The 21,448-nt window shown below is 42.5% G+C and overlaps 1 protein-coding gene across 15 annotated transcripts in view; it reads right to left on the bottom strand.

Moving 5' to 3' along the window:
• ZMYND11 (zinc finger MYND-type containing 11) overlaps positions 1 to 2,861 on the bottom strand; it is a 75,231-nt gene extending 72,370 nt beyond the window's left edge. For 3 of the 15 annotated variants that reach the window (XM_025264067.2, XM_044927932.1, XM_044927929.1), the window contains exon 1: positions 2,464 to 2,641. The gene's annotated coding sequence lies outside the window, so the exon portion shown is untranslated. Of the gene's footprint in view, positions 1 to 1,397; positions 1,755 to 1,818; positions 2,002 to 2,175; positions 2,323 to 2,463; positions 2,647 to 2,703 lie in introns of those variants that run through there. The other 12 variants (XM_044927937.1, XM_044927935.1, XM_044927928.1 and 9 more) reach the window with 10 other exon arrangements.
• Between the last annotated feature and the right edge of the window lie 18,587 nt (positions 2,862 to 21,448).

Genomic DNA, 21,448 nt, shown 5'->3' with positions numbered 1-21,448 from the left:
CCACCACAGTGTTCTTGCCTAGAGAATCCTCATGGACAGAGAAGCCTGGAGGGCTACAGTCCATGGCGTCCCAAAGAGTCAGACACTACTGAAGCGATTTATCACAAAGGTAGGTAAACAAAACCTGCCACCAGAGGTTTAGGGCTTTAGGCAACAGTAAGACAGCATTCCATACTTTATTATGAATGCTAAAATTCTTAATTACATTCAATTAGTATCTCAATTTAGGTATGCCAAAGGGTATGAAGGTCTTTCTTACACACTATCTGAACAACCCTTAAAGGAAAAGCGGGTACAATTACAAAAGGGTGAACGTGTGAACACATTCAGGGCAATTCATGGAAACATGCAACAAGACAAGCATTCCAAGTATCAACATAATGATCATCTAGGGATACTGCATATGAAATAGGAGATAATTTTAACATTTTAATTGATTTTTCTTTGTAAAGCTGGGAATATTTACATGTATGTTTATTTAAGCACCTTGCAACAGGTAACTGAAACAATAAATTGCCCAATTACAAAATGTAAAAGGGAAATTCTGTTTTCATATGAACAACATATAAGTGGGAAAAGTACCACAAAAACAGAGATCCTCTGTTAATCATGCATTGAGTTAAGCAAGAAAAATATTTTATTGAGTCTGTCATAATCATATTTTCTGACCTCTAATTTTCTAACTTGGCCATCTATAAAGGACAGTCCATCAAAATAATGACTGTAACCAATGCTAAAGACAAGGAAAATAACATGCTAGAACAAAATTCACATTTTATTTCCTGCTTGTACAAATCAGAATTCAGAAAAGTCACACAGGTGACTCTGCTTATAAAGAAGCACTCAAACTTTGAAAGTACAGCTAAAACGATTTCCCTGATAGCTTCAAACCATTAATGAGAATCAATGACCCCCAAACCTGAAAAGTTTATGCAGCCCACAATTACTAAGCTACAACTCCCACATTTCTGTCTAAAAGAAAACAAAGGTTTTACTTTCTGCCTCCGAATAGACAAACAATTATTTTTAACCAGTCTCTTGCTTCTACAGGACTCTGCTTACTGTAGGATGCAGCACACCTGGGTGAGCAGACCAAAGGACCCAGGACCTAAATCTCAGAGGGCCCTGCCTGGGCCTCTCAAAGTCTGACCCAAGCATCTCTTCCATCCCTCAACGGGGTGTCGGCTCTGAGTTCAACAGGACCCTGTACTGGGCCCACACCCCACAGGAGCACACGACGCACCATGAACACACAGTGTGTGACCGCGGGTATCACATGCCCATACCAGGTATGCACACACCTGGTGTATCACCCGGCACCGTAACTCCACCGGGTAGCATGTCCCTACCACATGTGACACCAAGCTCCAGGTGCACGCCGAGCACCAAACACTCACCAGGTATCATGCAGGCTTCCACGTATGTAACAGCAGGCGCACACCACGGACACACCGGGCAGCCAGCCCACACGGTTTGTAACACCGAGGACCATGGACACTGGCTCTCACGCCCCCACTGTACAAACACCGGGCACCGCTGGGCCAGAAACGCATGAGGGTACGGTCCACGCGGGAGCTGGGGCCCCGGGCCAACCCGCTGGGCCGCAGCCTAGCAGCTCCCCTCCTGAAGTCGGGCAAGACCGGCGGCGGACACGCAGGCGGTGCAGCGCCCGGGAGGTCTGCGGAGGAGGCGGAGGCCTCGCTGCCGCCTGGTTCCCGGACCCGGGGGGCCGAGCCTCGCCTGGGCCCTTGCGGACCGACCAACCTGCCCAGCCGCCGCGGACGCCCCCAGCCCACCCTACCCACCCCAGACACTCACAGGGCCGTGTCCCGGCGGACCCCAACCCGGACCGTGGCCCAGGGGCCTGGCCGCGCAAAGAGGACCGGCCTGGCGGGCGGCGCTGACGCGACTCCCCGGCTTCGCGGCCCGCGCAGGCCCCGCGCGTCCCTGCTCCTGCGGGGCCTCCCCCGGCGGCGGGCCCGCCTCCCCCGCCGGCCAAGGGCGGCCCAGCAGGCCCGGCCTGCGCGAACAAAGCTCCGCGGGCCGGAGGCGAGCGGCGGTCACGCCCGCGGCCCGAAAGGCTGCGGCCGGGCCGGGCCTCACAAAGCCCCCGCCTCGGACACCCGCCCGCGCCCCGCCCGCGCCCGCACCCCCGCCGAGGCCGAGCGTCCCCACCATTATGCTCCGGTGCTCGCCGCCGCCGCGCCAGGCCCTGCCCCTCCGCGCCGGCCCGCCGTCCGCGCCGCCTCCTCCGGGCCGGGCCGGCGGGGCGCGGGGCGGGGGGGCTGCGGTCTCCGGGCCCGGCTCCCCGCCCCGGCCTCCCCTCCTCCCCGCCCCGGCTTCCTCCTCCCCCCGCCGCCCGCCTGGACCCCGCGCCTCAGGGGCGCCATGTTTACAAGCTTCCACCACAGAAACTCGCGAGCACCCGGCAAGGCGGCGCGGAGGTCCCGCCGCCGCACTTACGAGGTCTCCTCGCCGAGCGGCGGGTCGGGCCCGAGCGCGGAGTTGCGGCGCCGCCGCCGGGAAAGTTCGCGTCCTCGGGGCCGCGGAGCCGCTCACACGGCGGGCTGAGCGGGGCGGCCGCCCGCCGGCCTCCCACCGCCCGCCGCCGCCCTCGGGCTTTATTGTGTGGCCGCCGCCGGCCGCGGGCTGGGGCTCCGCGCGGGCTCCCTCCCGGCGGGCTGCCCACACGCCCACACCCACCTTCCCGCCGTCCTGTGCTCCGCGCCTCTCCCTAATCCGAGCATATTCCTACGGACCCACACAGGCACCCGAGTCCACACGCACGTGAAAGCTACGTACGTGCGGGCGCGCGGAGCCCGGCGCGGGGCGCACAAAGATCCGGCGCCCGGAGCATCGCCCGCGCGGGCCGCGGCCGCGGGCGCTGCAGGCGCCGGGTCTGTGCGGCCCGGAGGGCACAGGGTTGGAAAAGCAGCGAGGCCTGAATCGGCGAGATCGGCAAAAGGACGTTAATACCCTTTGGATTCTGTTAACGAAACGTATTGCAGGAACATGCTGAATTCTTCATTCCGTGTGTACACAAACAGGTCTTAAGAAAGGACGGGAGCAAGCATTATCGTTTCTGCAAAAACACTACCAATTTGTGTAAGGAGAAGGAGGTTATCTTTCTTAGTTTGTAATTCTAGAACCAACCTGAGGAGATCCCAATATGTGGGTTAAGAAAGTCTCAGTGATAAGGACACTTTTATAGATTTCACAGTATTTTCTCTAATGATCTTTGTCCATAAGAATTTGGAAGGAAGACCTACCAACCAAAACTTCCTACTCTGATTCTCTTTGGACATGCATACCTGAAAAATTGCTGGAAGACTCTTGTCCAAGATATGCTGGAGTCTAATCCAGTTCATCAATCTTTAATAGCTGGTCTCTAGGGCTAAGTTAGAATTTCGAAAGGGAGTTCTAAGAGACATGGCCTTTCATAGGCCCTGGTTCTGATACATTCCAGAGAGTTTTTCGTTATCTCAAGGGACATTACAAAATAATTTTAACTGATTTTAATTGTACGGATAAATATATGCCAATAAAATCGAGCAGAGGGGTTAAAGATGTCAGAAAAAAACAAGCCATGCTTTTGAATGTGGGACCAGGAATTCTAAAGGTGAATAGCTTTGAGTAAATCATCTTTCTTTGAAAATCATCTATAAAATAGAGGACTGCATGTCCACACATATTTCACAGAGGCCACTCAAGTAAGACATCACATATGTGTAAAAGGAAACTTACACTTTAGGAGAGAGATTACTAACCCTAACTGCACATTTTTCTCCCGTTAAATTTTTAGCCATCATTTTTATTTTTGTACCTAGATATTATCTCTTATTCTTCTGTGGTTTTGCCTAGAATTTAACCCTTGGCCCTATTTTCCCTTCAGAACAGTTTTATTTACCTTATTTTCCTCCCAGCTGAATAAATAATAGGCAGGGGAGATGGTTGCAGATAACTAGTTTGGGATTGGGAGCTGGGGAGAGGCCCAGAAGACTCAAAGGATTATTTCCATGCAACTTATGTTATACCATGAATTTATCTGCAAAGAGAGGGCAAGGAACAGAGGTATCAAGGAGAGGAGAGAAAAGGAGAGTAATGGGCTGTGAGGAATGGTTTACACCAACTTGCCAACGTCTCAGAGACTTGGCTGTTGTTCAGTCGCTCAGTCGTGTCCAACTCTTTGTTACCCCATGGACTGCAGCACACCATGCTTCCCTGTCTTTCACCATCTCCTGGAGTTTGCACAAACTCATGTGCATTGAATCAGTGATGCCATCCAACCATTTCATCCTCTGTCATCCCCTTCTCTTCCCTCCTTCAATCTTTCCCAGCATCAGGGTATTTTCCAATGAGTCAGTTCTTTGCATCAGGTGGTCAAAGTATTGGAGCTTCAGCTTCAGCATCAGTCCTTCCAATGAATATTCAGGACTGATTTCCTGTAGGATTGACTGGTTTGATCTCCTTCCAGTCCAAGGGACTTTCAAAAGTCTTCTCCAATACCACGGTTCGAAAGCATCAATTCTTTGGCTTTCAGCCTCCTTTATGGTCCAACTTTCACATCTGTATATGACTACTGGAAAAACTGTAACGTTGACCAGATGGACCTTTGTCGGCAAAGTAATGTCTCTGCTTTTTAATCCACTGTCTAGGTTTGTCATAGCTTTTCTTCCAGGGAGCAAGCGTCTTTTACTTTCATGGCTGCAGTCACCATCCGCAGTGAATTTGGACTTAGCACTACCCAAAGAAGGACCCACACAACACTCCTAGTTCTTCCCCAAACCTGGCTGACACTTGACACTTAAGTAACATCTGACTTGATCAACATATCACTTTTTCCAGATTCTGCTTTAAGAAATATGTAAATAAAAAAATAAAATAAAAATAAAAAAAGAAATATGTAAATAGAGAGGGCATGAGTTACTCAACAAATTGGTGTGGAATTTTTGTTTCTTTAAAAAACGAAATCAAATCATATCCTTACCTTATACGCCATACTTTAAAATAATCCAAATGACTTGAATAATACAACTGTAGAAACTGACAATGATTATTCTAAAGGTAGAAGAAAATATAGGTGAATGTTCGTAGATTAATGTGGAGAGAAGTATATGAAGCTCTGCAGTTGATCTTAACCAAAAAGCCAATAAGTGATATCCTAAGCTCTAATCCAATTATTTTTATCAGAAAAGAGTGATAAATTTGACTATATAAAAATGTATTACTCTAATGTGTCAAAAACAAATATACACCTATTTTAAAATATGCCCATTAGGGTTACAACTTTTATACTTTATAAGGAGTTTCTTCTAATATCCTTTTCTCTACTTTCCTCACATAATGTGGATGAATTCAGATTTTTTAGGGCCAGTTTAGAGAGGGTGGCTTCACAGTTTAGAGAGGGTAGCTTCATAGAGTTTGGGTTTGCCTGATAAATTCCCATCTCAGAGTGTTTCTGTCTTGCTAGTATATAGCAATAATAAGTTCATGCATGTGCTCCTGAAAGGCTTAATTTTATTTCTTTAAAATTTCATTTCATATTTCTGTTTTGCTTCACAGGTTGAATTACATAAACACTGTATGTAATGCATGAATACTGAATGTATGCTTTTGGAGGACATAATCTTAAGAGTAATATAGAGAATAACTATGGAAAATCTTCAGGAATGCAGATGAACAGTACATTATACAGAAATTAGTGGATAGAAATTATTATTCTGTGTTATCACAATACTATAAACCATTGAAGTAAAATAAGTCCATTTGAATGAGACTTGGCGTTTTCATTTATGGAGACTCAGGAATATGTATATCACCCTATGTAACTTAAAATACATTACTTTGCCAACAAAGGTCCATCTAGTCAAGGCTATGGTTTTTCCAGTAGTCATGTATGGATGTGAGAGTTGGACTCTAAAGAAAATTGAGCACTGAAGAACTGATGCTTTTCAACTGTGGTGTTGGAGAAGACTCTTGAGAGTTCCTTGGACTGCAGGGAGACCCAACCAGTCCATCCTACAGGAAATCAGTCCTGAATATTCATTGGAAGGACTGATGCTGAAGCTGAAACTCCAATACTTTGGCCACCTGATGCAAAGAACTGACTCATTGGAAAAGACCCTGATGCTTGAAAGATTGAAGGAGGGAGGAGAAGGCGACGACCAAGGATGAAATGGTTGGATGGCATCACCGACTCTATGGACGTGAGTCTGAGTAAGCTCCAGGAGTTGGTGATGGACAGGGAAGCCTGGCGTGCTTCAGTCCATGGGGTTGAAAAGAGTCAGCGACTGAGCGACTGAACTGAACTTAAAATAATAGTAGCTGCATTTTCAAATTACATGAATGATTTCTTGGTAACAAAGTATTCATTTAGTAGTCATCTGAGTAGTCATTAAGTATTCATCTCTTCATAATCAAAAAGGAGTCCAAAATGCAATACTTGGGTGCATCTCAAAAGCAACAGAATGATCTTGGTTCGTTTCCAAAGCAAACCACACAACATCACAGTAATACAAGTCTATGCTCCAGCCATTGATGCCGAAGAAGCTGAAGTTGACTGGTTCTATGAAGACCTACAAGAGCCTCTAGAACTAATACCAAAAAAAGATGTCCTTTTCATCATAGGAGATTGGAATGCCAAAGTAGAAAGTCAAGAGATACCTGGAGTAAAAGGCAAGTTTGGCCTTGGAGTGATAATGAAGCAGGGCAAAGGCTAACAGAGTTTTCTCAAGATAACACACATCACTTTCCTGACAAAGGTCCATATAGTCAAAGCTATGGTTTTTCCAATAATCATGTACAGATGTGACAGTTGAACCACAAAGAAGGCTGAGTGCCAAAGAATTGATGTTTTCGAATTGTGGTGCTGAAGAAGACTCTTGAGAGTCCCTTGGACTGCAAGGAGATCAAACCAGTCAATTCTAAAGGAAATCAGCCCTAAATATTCATTGGAAGGACTGATGCTGAAGCTGAAGCTGAAGCTTCAATACTTTGGTCACCTGATGCAAACAGCCAAGTTATTTGAAAAGACCCCGAGCTGGGAGGTAGTGAAGGAAACAGGAAAAGTGGGCAGCAGAGGATGGGATAGTTGGATGGCATCATTGACTCAATGGACATGAATCTGAGCAAACTCCAGGAGTTGGTAAAGGACAGAGGAGCCTGGCATGCTGCAGTGCATGGGGTTGCAAAGAGTTGGCCATGACTTAGCGACTGAACAACAACAACAACAATAACAACAACAACAACAAAAATATATATATATGCAAGAAGTAAAAACTAGGATAACAATCTTTAAATATAAAAAACTATGTCACATTAGTAAGATAAATGTCACATGCCTGTGTACTCATTCGCTTTAGTCATGTCCAACTCCTTGCAACCCCATGGACTGTAGCCCACCAGGCTCCTCTGTCTATGGATTTCTCCAGGCAAGAATACTGGAGTGGGTTGTCATATCCTTCTCCAGGGAAAAAAGATGCCACACACTCCACTGAAAAAGAAACAAAATGATGGATAATTTACAAAACAGGAAAAATAAATTATTAATAAATTGACAAATGTTCAAATTCACTAATAATAAAATGACAAAGTAACACAACGCTGCTTTTCTTCTTCAATGATAAGATTATAAAGGGTTAGCAAGATGGACATACTTTCATACACTATTGATAGGAAATTGAATTGGTATGAATACTCTCGAAATACCAGAGCCTTAAGAATATTTATATTTAATATCTTTAAGCTCAGACATCCACATTTAGAAATCTATCCTAAATATATTTTCTGAAAGACAAGCAAGAATGTATGCACAATTTATCCTTCCCAACTTAAAAAGAATCAAAGATTTTCTGTTGGATCTTGAATGAAATCAAACCCTGTTCTTTGGCTCACAAAGGCCAGCTTTGTCGGACCTCTACCTATCTCCTTTAACTTTAACCTCATTATACATTTCACCCCTGCCTCACTAACCTTTGTCCCATATCAGGACAGTATACAGTTTGTTCCCTCCTTCTGGAATATCCTTCCCCCATCTCCCTGGCATGATCCTACTCCTTCTTTAGGTGTCTATTCAATTGTCCCTTTTTCAAAAAAGACCTTCCTAAGTCCCCAGTCTAAAACCTCTATCTTCTCCATAACATAAGATTATTGTAATGATATATTTACCTTAGAGTTTATAGACTAATGAGATAATTTGTTCTCCATAGCATACCAAGGTACCCAATGAATACGGTTAAGTGGAAAAAATAGCACAGATACAATTGGTGGTCTCATTGCACTTGAGAAGGTACTATCAAGATATTAGTGTTTTGCTTTTAAGTAATATAATATCAGCAGCTTTGTCACTCCGGAAAAGTAGACCTTAATGCAGTTTAATCAAAATTATATGTTAATTAGATCATGTTATACTTTGGTTACTAACTCAGGACTGTGGGATAAAGGATATGTAAATGCAGGTCTCCCAAACCCTGAGAGGAGCCAAATAATTTTCTCTCTGGCCGTGTATGCGTGAGCGAGTGTGTGAGTGTGTGTGCCTGTGTGTGTGTATGAAACAGAAGACGTATGTATACCTGGGATGATATTTTTGAAGCACATTAATATGCTTTTTTCCTTTGCATTTTCATGCACAAACTCCCCAGTTTGTCTGAGGCATTCGTGTACCTTCGAGGGCATTAGGATTGGCACGGCAAGAATTTATATAGAAGGAAAGTCAATATCAGGTGGCTGACACTCCAAATAAGAAATACTAATCTGCAGCAAGATGAAAGGATTACGACCATGGCTTTGTTATAATGCAATTCTCCAAATCACTTTTCCTCCTTTTTTTAAACAGTTTTATTTCTTTCAAAACTTTTTACTTTGTATTGGAGTATAGCTGATTAACAATGTTATGATAGTTTCAGAAAAGGAAATTCCCTGATGGTCCAGAGGTTAGGACTTGGCATTTTCACTGGTGAGGGTCTGGGTTCAATCCCTGGTCAGGGAACTGAGATCCTGTAAGCTGTGAGGTGTGGCAAAAAAAAAAAGAAGAAGAAAGGAAAGAAAATCCGGTATACCATTAAAAAAAAGATCTGGCATAGGAGACCTGAACTTCAGCACCCAGGGTCAGGGCTGGAATGAAGTTGGGGGAGAGAGGAGGCAGGAAATTGGCAGTAAGGTTTATAACTGCTTAGGGTTAGGCACTTTTTCCTAATATTTGTAACTCAAAAGTATTTGGCACTCAAAACTATTTGATAAATTTGTTAATGAGATTCATCATAATGTTTTTGTAATATCAATTTTAAAAAGTCAAAATAAGATAAATATCCAGCATTAAAAACTGTTAACTGGAAAAGAATATAAAATCACATATGTATATATTTTTTAATTCTGTGAGATATTAAAAGGAAGTACTGTGGAAGAAAATGTTAATCATGAATATTTCTCTGGGTTACAAGATACCTTCTTTTTTTAAAAATCTTTTTTCATAATTAGGAAAAAAATTGCTAATAATAATAGCCTAAGAAACTGGTTGTTACTACAACACTGTATGTCCCTTACTTGAAATAATATATGCTTTTTAGAACACTATAAAATTAAGTTCTATAGCATCTTACTTTTCATTGATTTCTTTGGTTAGTGTGTAGAGAGATTTAGTGGCTGCAATCTATCCATAGCTCACATCTAAAAATTTATATAAAAAGCCAAAAAATATAATTATTGGACAGTTGAAGCTAGTAAAAATGAATGTGAATATATGTGGGTAGCTATCAGAGCAAGGTCTCCAGGCAGCGGTTTTCTGCTTTGTAAAGGAGGGAGGCTATCTCACTGCCTTTTCCGGCTCCATCGGCAGCACAGTTCTGGGACCTCCTGTGCTAGTCTCAGACCCGCTCCTGGAGGTCCTGTTGTCGCTATTGTTCTAAAGACCCTGGTGAAAGTTTGCTTATCAGATATTCTTTCTCTTCACATGCCCTTGTTCTCTTAACCCCTGGCTTCCTTACTTTCATTTCCCCCTTTCTGTTATTATTATTTTTTTTTTGGAGGGGGAGATGGTAAATGATTCCTTGGCCTCTGAACAAACACCATCAGACCTGTTGGCTCCAGGTAGACACCTCTTTCCTTCTTCTTCATTTAAACATAGAAAATACCAGGAAATGCACATGTACATTTTTGTAATCACCCTCCAACCTCTTGTCAGAGATACCTTTATATTGTCACTTTTTAGGGAGGACAAAATTTAGTCACATTATACAACATCATTTTAATAAGAATTTCTTGCATTGAGTTTACATTAAAATAACAGACAGCTGCATTTACCCTTTATTACCCTTTATTACCAAGGTCTATACTCTCAGAGATGGTGGATGAGCACATCTGATCACAAGGAATTGTGAACTGAAGTTCATTTTCAATGCTACATTTTACATAAATTATTTTCTCTCATTGCCACCTAACAAATGAGAACCTTTGAGAAATATTCTGAGTTTCTTTAAAACCCAGCACTGTGGTATATAGTATTTAAGATATTCTTTTTTATTCTCTTCCTTCATGATAGTTGTTATTGGGTAGTTATTTCCCTTCCCACACAAATTCATATTTAAGAAAATGCCAGAGCTATTCAGCTCACTGCAAGTGACAAGTCCTCACTGCAGCAATTTGACAAGTAAAAGAAATAAAATGTATCTGGATAAATTAGAAGGGAAGAGGTAAAACAGTCATTATATTCAGATGACTTGATACTATATAGAAAATTTTAAAGAATCCATGTAAAAACTACTAGAATTGCTAAACAAATTTAGCAAAGTAGTAGGAAACAAGATTCAGCTCAGTTCAGTTCAGTCGCTCAGTCGTGTCCGACTCTTTGTGACCCCATGAAATGCAGGACGCCCTGTCCATCACCAACTCCCAGAGTCCACCCAAACCCACGTCCATTGAGTCAGTGATGCCATCCAACCATCTCATCCTCTGTCATCCCCTTCTCCTCCTGCCCTCAATCTTTCCCAGCATCAGGGTCTTTTCCAATGAGTCAGCTCTTCGCATCACGTGGCCCAAGTATTGGAGTTTCAGCTTCAACACCAGTCCTTCCAATGAACACCCAGGACTGATCTCCTTTAAGATGGACTGGTTGGATCTCCTTGCAGTCCAAGGGACTCTCAAGAGTCTTCTCCAACACCACAATTCAAAAGAATCAATTCTTCAGTGCTCAGCTTTCTTTATAGTCCAACTCTGACATCCATACATGACTACTGGAAAAACCATAGCCTTGACTAGATGGACCATTGCTGACAAAGTGATGTCTCTGCTTTTTAATATACTGTCTAGGTTGGAGAAGGCAATAACACCCCACTCCAGTACTTTTGCCTGGAAAATCCCATGGATGGAGGAGCCTGGTAGGCTGCAGTCCATGGGGTTGCTAGAGTCGGACACGACTGAGCGACTTCACTTTCACTTTTCACTTTCATGCATTGGAGAAGGAAATGGCAACCCACTCCAGTGTTCTTGCCTGGAGAATCCCAGGGACGGGAGAGCCTGGTGGGCTGCCTTCTATGTGGTCGCACAGAGTCGGACATGACTGAAGTGACTCAGCAGCAGCAGCAGCTAGATTGGTCATAACTTTCCTTCCAAGGAGTAAGCGTCTTTTAATTTCATGGCTGCAATCACCATCTGCAGTGATTTTGGAGCCCAGAAAAATAAAGTCAGCCACTGTTTCCACTGTTTCCCCATCTATTTGCCATGAAGTGATGGGACCGGATGCCATGATCTTAGTTTTCTGAATGTTGAGCTTTAAGCCAATTTTTTCACTCTCCTCTTTCACTTTCATCAAGAGTCTCTTTAGTTCTTCTTCGCTTTCTGCCATAAGGCTGGTGTCATCTACATATCTGAGACAAGATTAACTTACAGAAATCTGTTCAATTGCTGTACACTAAATGAAGTATCAGAAAGGGAAATTTAGAAAACAAATCTTTTTTATAAAATAATTTTTGGGCTGTGGTGGGTATTTGTTGCTGCATGTGGGCTTTCTCTAGCTGTAGCAAGCAGGGGCTACTCTTTGTTGTTGTGTGTGGGCTTCTCACTGTGGCTTCTCTTGTTGTGGAGCACAGGCTTTGGGCATGCAGGCTTCAGTAGCTGCAGCACATTGGCTCAGTGGTTGCAGTGTGTGGGCTCTAGGGCACAGGGGCTTCAGTAATTGTGGCATATGAACTTAGTTGCTCCACAGCATGTGGAACCTTCCCAGACCAGGGATCAAAACTGCGTCCCCTACACTGGCATGCAGATTCTTAACCACTGAACTACGAGGGAAGTCCAAAAACAATCTTTTTCTAGAGCATATTTTTAAAAACCCTTAAGAATAAACCTGACCACGGAGGTGAAAGACTTATGTGCTGAGAACTATAAAACACTGATAAAGGAAATTGAAGATAATTCAAAGAAATGAAAGATATCCCATACTCTGTATTAGAAGAATTAATATTGTTAAAAGCACTGTTCTACCCAAAGCACTGTACAGATTTAATGTGATCCCTATCAAATTACTCATGACATTTGTCACTAAATTAGAACAAATTTTCCTAAAGTCTATCAGTTCAGTTCAGTTGCTCAGTTGTGTCCGACTCTTTGCGACCCCATGAATCGCAGCATGCCAGGCCTCCCTGTCCATCACCAACTCCCAAAGTTTACTCAAACTCATGTCCATCGAGTTGGTGATGCCATCCAGCCATCTCATCCTCTGTCGTCCCCTTCTCTTCCTGCCCTCAATCCCTCACAGCATCAGGGTCTTTTCCAATGAGTCAACTCTTTGCATGAGGTGGCCAAAGTACTGGAGTTTCAGCTTTAGCATCATTCCTTCCAAAGAAATCCCAGGGCTGATCTCCTTTAGAATGGACTGGTTGGATCTCCTTGCAGTCCAAGGGGCTCTCAAGAGCCAGACATCCTGGAATGTGAAGTCAAGTGGGCCTTAGAAAACATCACTATGAACAAAGCTAGTGGAGGTGATGGAATTCCAGTTGAGCTATTTCAAATCCTGAAAGATGATGCTGTGAAAGTGCTGCACTCAATATGCCAGCAAATTGGGAAAACTGAGCAGTGGCCACAGGACTGGAAAAGGTCAGTTTTCATTCCAATCCCAAAGAAAGGCAATGCCAAAGAATGCTCAAACTACTGCACAATTGCACTCATCTCACATGCTAGTAAAGTAATGCTCAAAATTCTCCAAGCCAGGCTTCAGCAATACGTGAACCGTGAACTTCCTGATGTTCAAGCTGGTTTTAGAAAAGGCAGAGGAACCAGAGATCAAATTGCCAACATCTGCTGGATCATGGAAAAAGCAAGAGAGTTCCAGAAAAACATCTATTTCTGCTTTCTTGACTATGCCAAAGCCTTTAACTGTGTGGATCACAATAAACTGTGGAAAATTCTGAAAGAGATGGGAATACCAGAGCACCTGACTTGCCTCTTGAGAAACCTATATGCAGGTCAGGAAGAAACCGTTAGAACTGGACATGGAGCAACAGACTGGTTCCAAATAGGAAAAGGAGTACATCAAGGCTGTATATTGATACCCTGCTTATTTAACTTATATGTAGACTACCTCATGAGAAATGCTGGGCTGGATGAAGCACAAGCTGGAATCAAGATTGCTGGGAGAAATATCAATAACTTCAGATATGCAGATGACACCACCCTTATGGCAGAAAATGAAGAGGAACTCAAAAGCTTCTTGATGAAAGGGAAAGTGGAGAGTGAAAAAGTTGGCTTAAGGCTCAACATTCAGAAAACGAAGATCATGGCATCTGGTCCCATCACTTCATGGGAAATAGATGGGGAAACAGTGTCAGACTTTATTTTTGGGGGCTCCAAAATCACTGCAGATGGTGACTGCAGCCATGAAATTAAAAGACGCTTACTCCTTGGAAGGAAAGTTATGACCAACCTAGATAGCATATTCAAAAGCAGAGACATTACTTTGCCAACAAAGGTTCATCTAGTCAAGGCTATGGTTTTTCCACTGGTCATGTATGGATGTGAGAGTTGGACTGTGAAGAAGGTTGAGTGCCGAAGAATTGATGCTTTTGAACTGTGGTGTTGGAGAAGACTCTTGAGAGTCCTTTGGACTGCAAGGAGATCCAACCAGTCCATTCTGAAGGAGATGAGCCCTGGGATTTCTTTGGAAGGAATGATGCTAAAGCTGAAACTCCAGTACTTTGGCCACCTCATGTGAAGAGTTGACTCATTGGAAAAGGCTCTGATGCTGGGAGGGATTGGGGGCAGGAGGAGAAGGGGACGACAGAGGATGAGATGGCTGGATGGCATCACTGACTCGATGGACGTGAGTCTGGGTGAACTCCGGGAGTTGGTGATGGACAGGGAGGCCTGGCGTGCTGCCGTTCATGGGGTTGCAAAGAGTTGGACACGACTGAGCAACTGAACTGAACTGAACTGAATGGCTTTGTACTCCAGAAACTAAGGCAACATTATAAATCAATTATTTGTTGTTGTTGCTCAGTTGTAAAGTATGTCTGACTCCCTGCAACCCCCTAGACAGCAGCATGCCAGGCTTCCCTGTCCTTCACTATCTCCCAGAGTTTGCTGAAATTCATGTCCATTGAATTGGTGATGCTATCTAACCATCTCATCTCTGCCACCCTCTTCTTTTGCCTTCAATTTTTCCCAGCATCAGGGTCTTTTCCAATGAGTTGGCTCTTCACATTAGATGGCCAAACTATCAGAGCTTCAGCTTTAGCATCAGCTATTCCAATGAACATTTAGGGTTGATTTCCTTTAGAATTGATTGGTTTGATCTCCTTGCTGTTCAACAGACTCTCAAGGGTCTTCCCTTGGGACCACAGTTCTTCAGCACCCAGCCTTCTTCATGGTCCAACTCTCACATCCTTAAATGACTACTGGAAGAAACATAACTTTGATTATATGGACCTTTGTAGGCAAAATAATGTCTCTGCTGTTTAATATGCTGCCTAGTTCTGTCGTAGCTTTCATTCTAAGGAGCAAGCATCTTTTAATTTCATGGCTGCAGTACTTTTGGAGCCCAAGAAAACAGAATCTGTCACTGCTTCCACTTTCTCCCTTTCTATTTGCCATGAAGTAAAGGGACCAGATACCATGACCTTGGTTTTTTCATTGTTGAGTTTTAAGCCAGATTTTTCAGTGTAATCTTTCACCTTTTTCAAGAGGGTCTTAGTTCCTCTTCATTTTCTGCTGTTAGAGTGGTATAATCTGCATATCTAAGGTTGTTGGTATTTCTCCCGGCAATCTTGAGTTCCAGCCTGTGATTCATCCAACCCGGCATTTCACATGATGTACTCTGCATACAAGTTAAATAAATAGGATGACAATATACAGCCATGTCTTATGTCTTTCCCAGTGTTGAAACAGTCATTTAGTTGTTCCATGTAAGGTTCAAACTATTGCTTCTTGACCTGTACACAGGTTTCTCAGGAGAAAGGTAAGGTGATTTGGTATTCCTATCTCTTTAAGAATTTTCCACAGTTTGTTGTGATCTACACAGTCAAAGGTTTTTGTGTAGTTAATGAAGCAAAAGTAGATGGTTTTCTGGAATTCCCTTGTTTTCTCTTTGATCCAAAGAATGTTGGCAATTTATTCTCTGGTTCTTCTGCCTTTTCTAAATCCAGCTTGTACATCTAGAAGTTCTTGGTTCACATACTGCTGAAGCCTAGCTTGAAGGATTTTGAGCATAAACTCATTAGCATGCAAAATTTAAAAATTAATTAATTAAAATTAATTTAAATCTGTATGCCGGTCAAGAAGCAACAGTTAGAACTGGACATGGAACAATGGACTTGTTCAAAATTAGGAAAGGTGTACATCAAGGCTGTACATTGTCACCCTGTTTATTTAACTTATAGGCAGAGTACATCATGTGAAATGCCAGGCTGCATGAAGTACAAGCTGGGATCAAGATTGCCAGGAGAGATGTCAATAACTTCAGATATGCAGATGATGCCACCCTTATGATGGAAAGTGAAGAGGAACTAAAGAGCCTCTTGATGAAAGTGAAAGAGGAGAGTGAAAAAGCTGGCTTAAAACTCAACATTCAGAAAACTAAGATTATGGCATCTGGTCCCATCATTTCATGGCAAATAGATGGGGAAACAATGGAAACAGTGAGAGAATAATTTCTTGGGCTCCAAAATCACTGCAGATGGTGACTGTAGCCATGAAATGAAAAGACACTTCCTCCTTGGAAGAAAAGCTATGACCAACCTAGACAGCATATTGAAAAGCAGAGACATCACTTTGCTGACAAAGGTCCATCTAGTCAAAGCTATGGTTTTTCCAGTAGTCATGTATAGATGTGAGAGTTGGACTATAAAGAAAGCTGATGCTTTTGAACTGTGGCATTGGTGAAGACTCTTGAGAGTCCCTTGGACTGCAAGGAGATCAAACCAGTCCATCCTAAAGGAAATCAACCCTGAATATTCACTGGAAGGACTGATGCTGAAGCTGAAGCTCTAATACTTTGGCCATCTGATGCGAAGAACTGACTCATTGGAAAAGACCCTGAGTGTGGGAAAGATTGAAGGGAGGTGGAGAAGGGGACAACAGGGGATGAGATGGTTAGATGGCATCACTGACTCAATGGACATGAGTTTGAGCAAGCTCCGGGAGTTGGTGATGGACAGGGAAGCCTGGAGCACTACAATCCATGAGGTTGCAGAGTGACTGTACTGAACTGAATTTAATTTACTTCAATTTTAAAGTTAATTAACTAATAATAAAAGAAATGTCAGAGTATTTTTTATCATTGACTTTGGAATTGTTTCTTCTTCTGAAGGATCCTCTATTTTTTAATATTTAAAGAAGCTTTTTTTCAGATTTGGGTAATTGACATGATTTAAAAGTGGTATTATCTTTATTCATGTTTTGGATATGTAATGCCAGCAGAGCTGAGAGAAATTTTTTAGAGCTTTAGGGGACAGGAACACTAAAGATTACAATTGTAAATAAGTAGTTCATGAGAAAATTGTCTTCTGTCAGTAGTGAAATATAAACTGTCCTATTGTGTTCATACCTTCTCTGTAGTATTTGAAGAGAGAAACAGCTATCTTACTGTATTGCTCAGTGAAAATCCCTTAAAGAGCTGAAGAAGAATGTATGAGACATTTTAGATCTCCCAGGGGAAATGTGTAGCAGTTAAAAATCTAGATGAACAGTAAAATGTAAAGTAAATAATTGCAGGGCTAAATTATACTTTCTTAGAATTATTACAGTCTAAAAATATTTCCCAAATCATTTGGTCATTGTCTCTGTATCTCCAGTTTGATATCTTTGGCTCATGTGTTGTATTTAGATAAAGTTAGAGACAAGCTGCAGAGAGCCTTATGTACTTCCTATTTTGTTCTTTTTATTTAACTGCAGACACAGAATTTCAAACACAGGAAGTTCTGCTTCCTCGACAGCTGCATGCAAAAACCGAAGCATTTCTTCTGCTTCTGACCGACCTGAGTCGGTCCAATAGGCTGCCTCTTGTGGTCGAGGCTTTATCTGCCTTTCTCACCATTCTAACACAGTGGTGAAGGCCTATGTTAACTTTCACACACGTCATTCAGGAGTGAATTCTCCTTTCTTATTTGTACTCACTTCCCTTTTCTTATTGCCATTTTGAAAACTTCAGAATGCAGGCAAAGAAAGTCAAAGAGAAAGTGAAACTCAGCACAATATTTTTAATTAGCAATTGTCGTTTTTAAAAGGAAAGTTGCTGAAAGAAAAACTACGTGAATCTACAGATTAGAACAAGATCAAAGGATAAGTATGGAGTTTCTTACATAGTTGCTAATGTTATTGTTTGTTGTTCAGTCAGTAGCTAAGTTGTGTTAGACTCTTTGTGACCCCATGGACTGCAACATGCCAGGCTTCCCTGTTCTTCACCATCTCCTGGAATTTGCTCAAACTCATGTCCTTTGAGTCAGTGATGTCATCCAACCATATCATCCTTTGTTGCCCTCTTCTCTTCTTGCCTTCCCTCATAGCTCAGTTGGTAAAGAATCCACCTACAGTGCAGGAGACCCCGGTTCAATTCCTGGGTCGGGAAGATCTGCTGGAGATGGGATAGGCTACCCACTCCAGGATTCTGGTCTGGAGAATTCCATGGACTGTATAGTCCATGGGATAGCAGAGAGTCAGACAGGACTGAGTGACTTTCACTTTCTCTTCTTGCCCTCAATCTTTCCCAGCATCAGGGCCTTTCCCAGTGAGTAACCTCTTTGCATAAGGTAGCCAAAGTATTGGAGCTTCAGCTATCAACATCAGTCCTTCCAGTGAATATTCAGGGTTGATTTCCTTTAGAATTGACTGGTTTGATCTCCTTGCTATCCAAGCGACTCTCAAGAGTTTTCTCCAGCACCACAATTCAAAAGCATCAATTCCTCGGTGCTCAGACTTCTTTATGGTCCAACTCTCACATCCTCACATGACTACTGGAAAAACAATAGCTTTGACTATATGGACCGTAGTTGGCAAAGTGATGTCTCTGCTTTTTAATACACTGTCTAGATTTGTCACAGCTTTTCTTCCAAGGAGCATCTTTTCATTTCATAGCTGCAGTCACTGTCCACAGTGATTTTGGAGCCAAAGAAAATAAAATCTGTCACTGTTTCCACTTTTGCCCCATCTATGTTCAGTTCAGTTTAGTCGCTCAGTCGTGTCTGACTCTTTGCGACCCCATGAACTGCAGCACGCCAGGCCTCCCTGTCCATCACCAACTCCTGGAGTTTACCCAAACCCATGTCAATTGAGTTGGTGATGCCATCCAACCATCTCATCCTCTGTTGTCCCCTTCTCCTCCTGCCCTCAATCTTTCCCAGCATCAGTGTTTTTTCGAATGAGTCAGCTCTTCGCATAAGCTGGCCAAAGTATTGGAGTTTCAACTTCAACATCATCCTTCCAATGAACACCCAGGACTGATCTCCTTTAAGATGGACTGGTTGGATCTCCTTGCAGTCCAAGGGACTCTCAAGAGTCTTCTTCAACACCACAGTTCAAAAGCATCAATTCTTCAGTGCTTCAGCTTTCTTTATAGTCCAACTCTCACATCCATACATGACTACTGGAAAAACCATAGCTTTGACTAGACGGACCTTTGTTGACAAAGTGATGTCTCTGCTTTTTAATATGCTGTCTAGGTTGGTCATAACTTTCCTTCCAAGCAGTAAGCGTCTTTTAATTTCATGGCTGCAGTCACCATCTGCAGTGATTTTGGAGCCCCAAAAATAAAGTCTGACACTGTTTCCACTGTTTCCCCATCTATTTCCCATGAAGTGATGGGACCGGATGCCATGATCTTTGTTTTCTGAATGTTGAGCTTTAAGCCAACTTTTTCACTCTCCTCTTTCACTTTCATCAAGAGGCTCTTTAGTTCTTCTTCACTTTCTGCCATGAGGGTGGTGTCATCTGCATATCTGAGGTTATTGATATTTCTCCCAGCAATCTTGATTAAAGCTTATGCTTCATCCTTTGTGCTGAGTAATGCCCAGCATTTCTCATGATGTAATCTGCATATAAGTTAAATAAGCAGGGTGACAATATACAGCCTTGATGTACCCCTTTTCCTATTTGGAACCAGTCTGTTGTTCCATGTCCACTCTAACTGTTGCTTCCTGACCTGCGTACAGGTTTCTCAAGAGGCAGGTCAGGTGGTCTGGTATTCCCATCTCTTTCAGAATTTTCCACAGTTTATTGTGATCCACGCAGCCAAAGGCTTTGGCATAGTCAATAAAGCAGAAATAGATATTTTTTTCTGGAACTCTCTTGCTTTTTCAATGATCCAGCAGATGTTGGCAATTTGATCTCTGGTTCCTCTGCCTTTTCTAAAACCAGCTTGAACATATGGAAATTCACGGTTCACGTATTGCTGAAGCCTGGCTTGGAGAATTTTGAGCATCACTTTACTAGCGTGTGAGATGAGTGCAATTGTGTGGTAGTTAGAGCATTCTTTGGCATTGCCTTTCTTTGGGATTGGAATGAAAACTGACCTTTTCCAGTCCTGTGGCCACTGCTCAGTTTTCCAAATTTGCTGGCATATTGAAGGCGGCACTTTCGCAGCATCATCTTTCAGGATTTGAAATAGCTCAACTGGAATTCCATCACCTCCACTAGCTTTGTTGGTAGTGATGCTTCCTAAGGCCTATTTGACTTCACATTCCAGGATGTCCGGCTCTAGGTGAGTGATCACACCATCATGATTATCTGGGTCATGAAGATCTTTTTTGTACTGAATGTTAATTATAAAACTGTCTATGTGTATGTCTCCATTCTAGCTAAGCCTCTAACAGAAGTAAAAATTTGCTGTCAGTTTTAAATTCTTATGTATTTATTTCTACTTAATATTTAACCAAGAGTTTCTATTAGAGGTGTTTAGTTGTTCTGTGGTAAAAAACATTTTGGAATCCTTTATGTAAATATGTCATATGTCAGCAAGTTCTCATGAGCATGGGCACACACACACAATAGCAGCTTGACTAAATAAATTGTGATATATTCATAGATATGTTTAATGTAACTATTAAAGAAGATTTTTTGATAAAGATATTAAGTGAAAACTATGATGTATTTAGAGAAAATGATCACAATTATATACAAATATGTATTAATAGATAAAAACAAGAAAGATAGATGGTAAATTGCTAAATACATTCATCTCTACAAATAAAATTATATGTAGTTTACTTTTTCTTTTTTCTATTTTTATTTTCTTGATCCTGTACTCATTTTGCAATCATAAAAAAAGTTGTTCCAAAATTTAAATATTTTTCTAGGTCAAAGGAATTGAATATCGACACTTTTATATTGTTCATGCATATAGTATTGGTCTTCAGATTCCCTGAGTGGGATATTTTGAAAAATAAGAGGTAAACCATAGTGAAGTGTATTTTTAGGAAAATGGTAATCTAGTAGAATCAGCTGGAGTTCAATTAGAATGAAGTGCTCTTGCACTTAGTTCCTTGCCCAAGGATTGAGCCTGAGCAGCTTGGATAAAAACTGGGAACGGTAGCCCCTGGTCTACCAGAGGCTATAGGCTAGAAGCAAAGGTCCCCTGGCCCTTGCCCCCATTGAAAAATGCATTTCTCAAGGAGAAAAAAACTGTGAAACCACGTGCAGAATTTATTATTAGAGACAAAGTACAACAAATGGGAGAGCACACAGAGAAACAGTTTGCTTATTTCAGACAGAAGCAGGGCAGAAATATACACAGGAGAGTGAGCCTGTGGGCAGCTCCCTGAGGAGGAGGAGCCCAGTAAAGAGATGGTCAAATCATTTATATCAGCAGTTCTTCTGGGTCTTTGTTTACCTTTGGATAGTTGTCTGGTTTCTTTTTCCACACCTGCCCTGCCCTGGACTCCTCCCCAACACGCATGTGCAGCTTTTTTCCAGGATGGATTCCCACCCAAAGGCCTGCAGGATGGCCTTGGCATCACCTATCCTGCGGTGATGGCCC

Source organism: Bubalus bubalis, chromosome 14, assembly GCF_019923935.1.
Source record: "Bubalus bubalis isolate 160015118507 breed Murrah chromosome 14, NDDB_SH_1, whole genome shotgun sequence".
Lineage (NCBI taxonomy): Eukaryota > Metazoa > Chordata > Mammalia > Artiodactyla > Bovidae > Bubalus > Bubalus bubalis.
The sequence above is the reverse complement of the archived record's forward strand: the minus strand, read 5'-3'. Positions and strand labels throughout refer to the sequence as shown.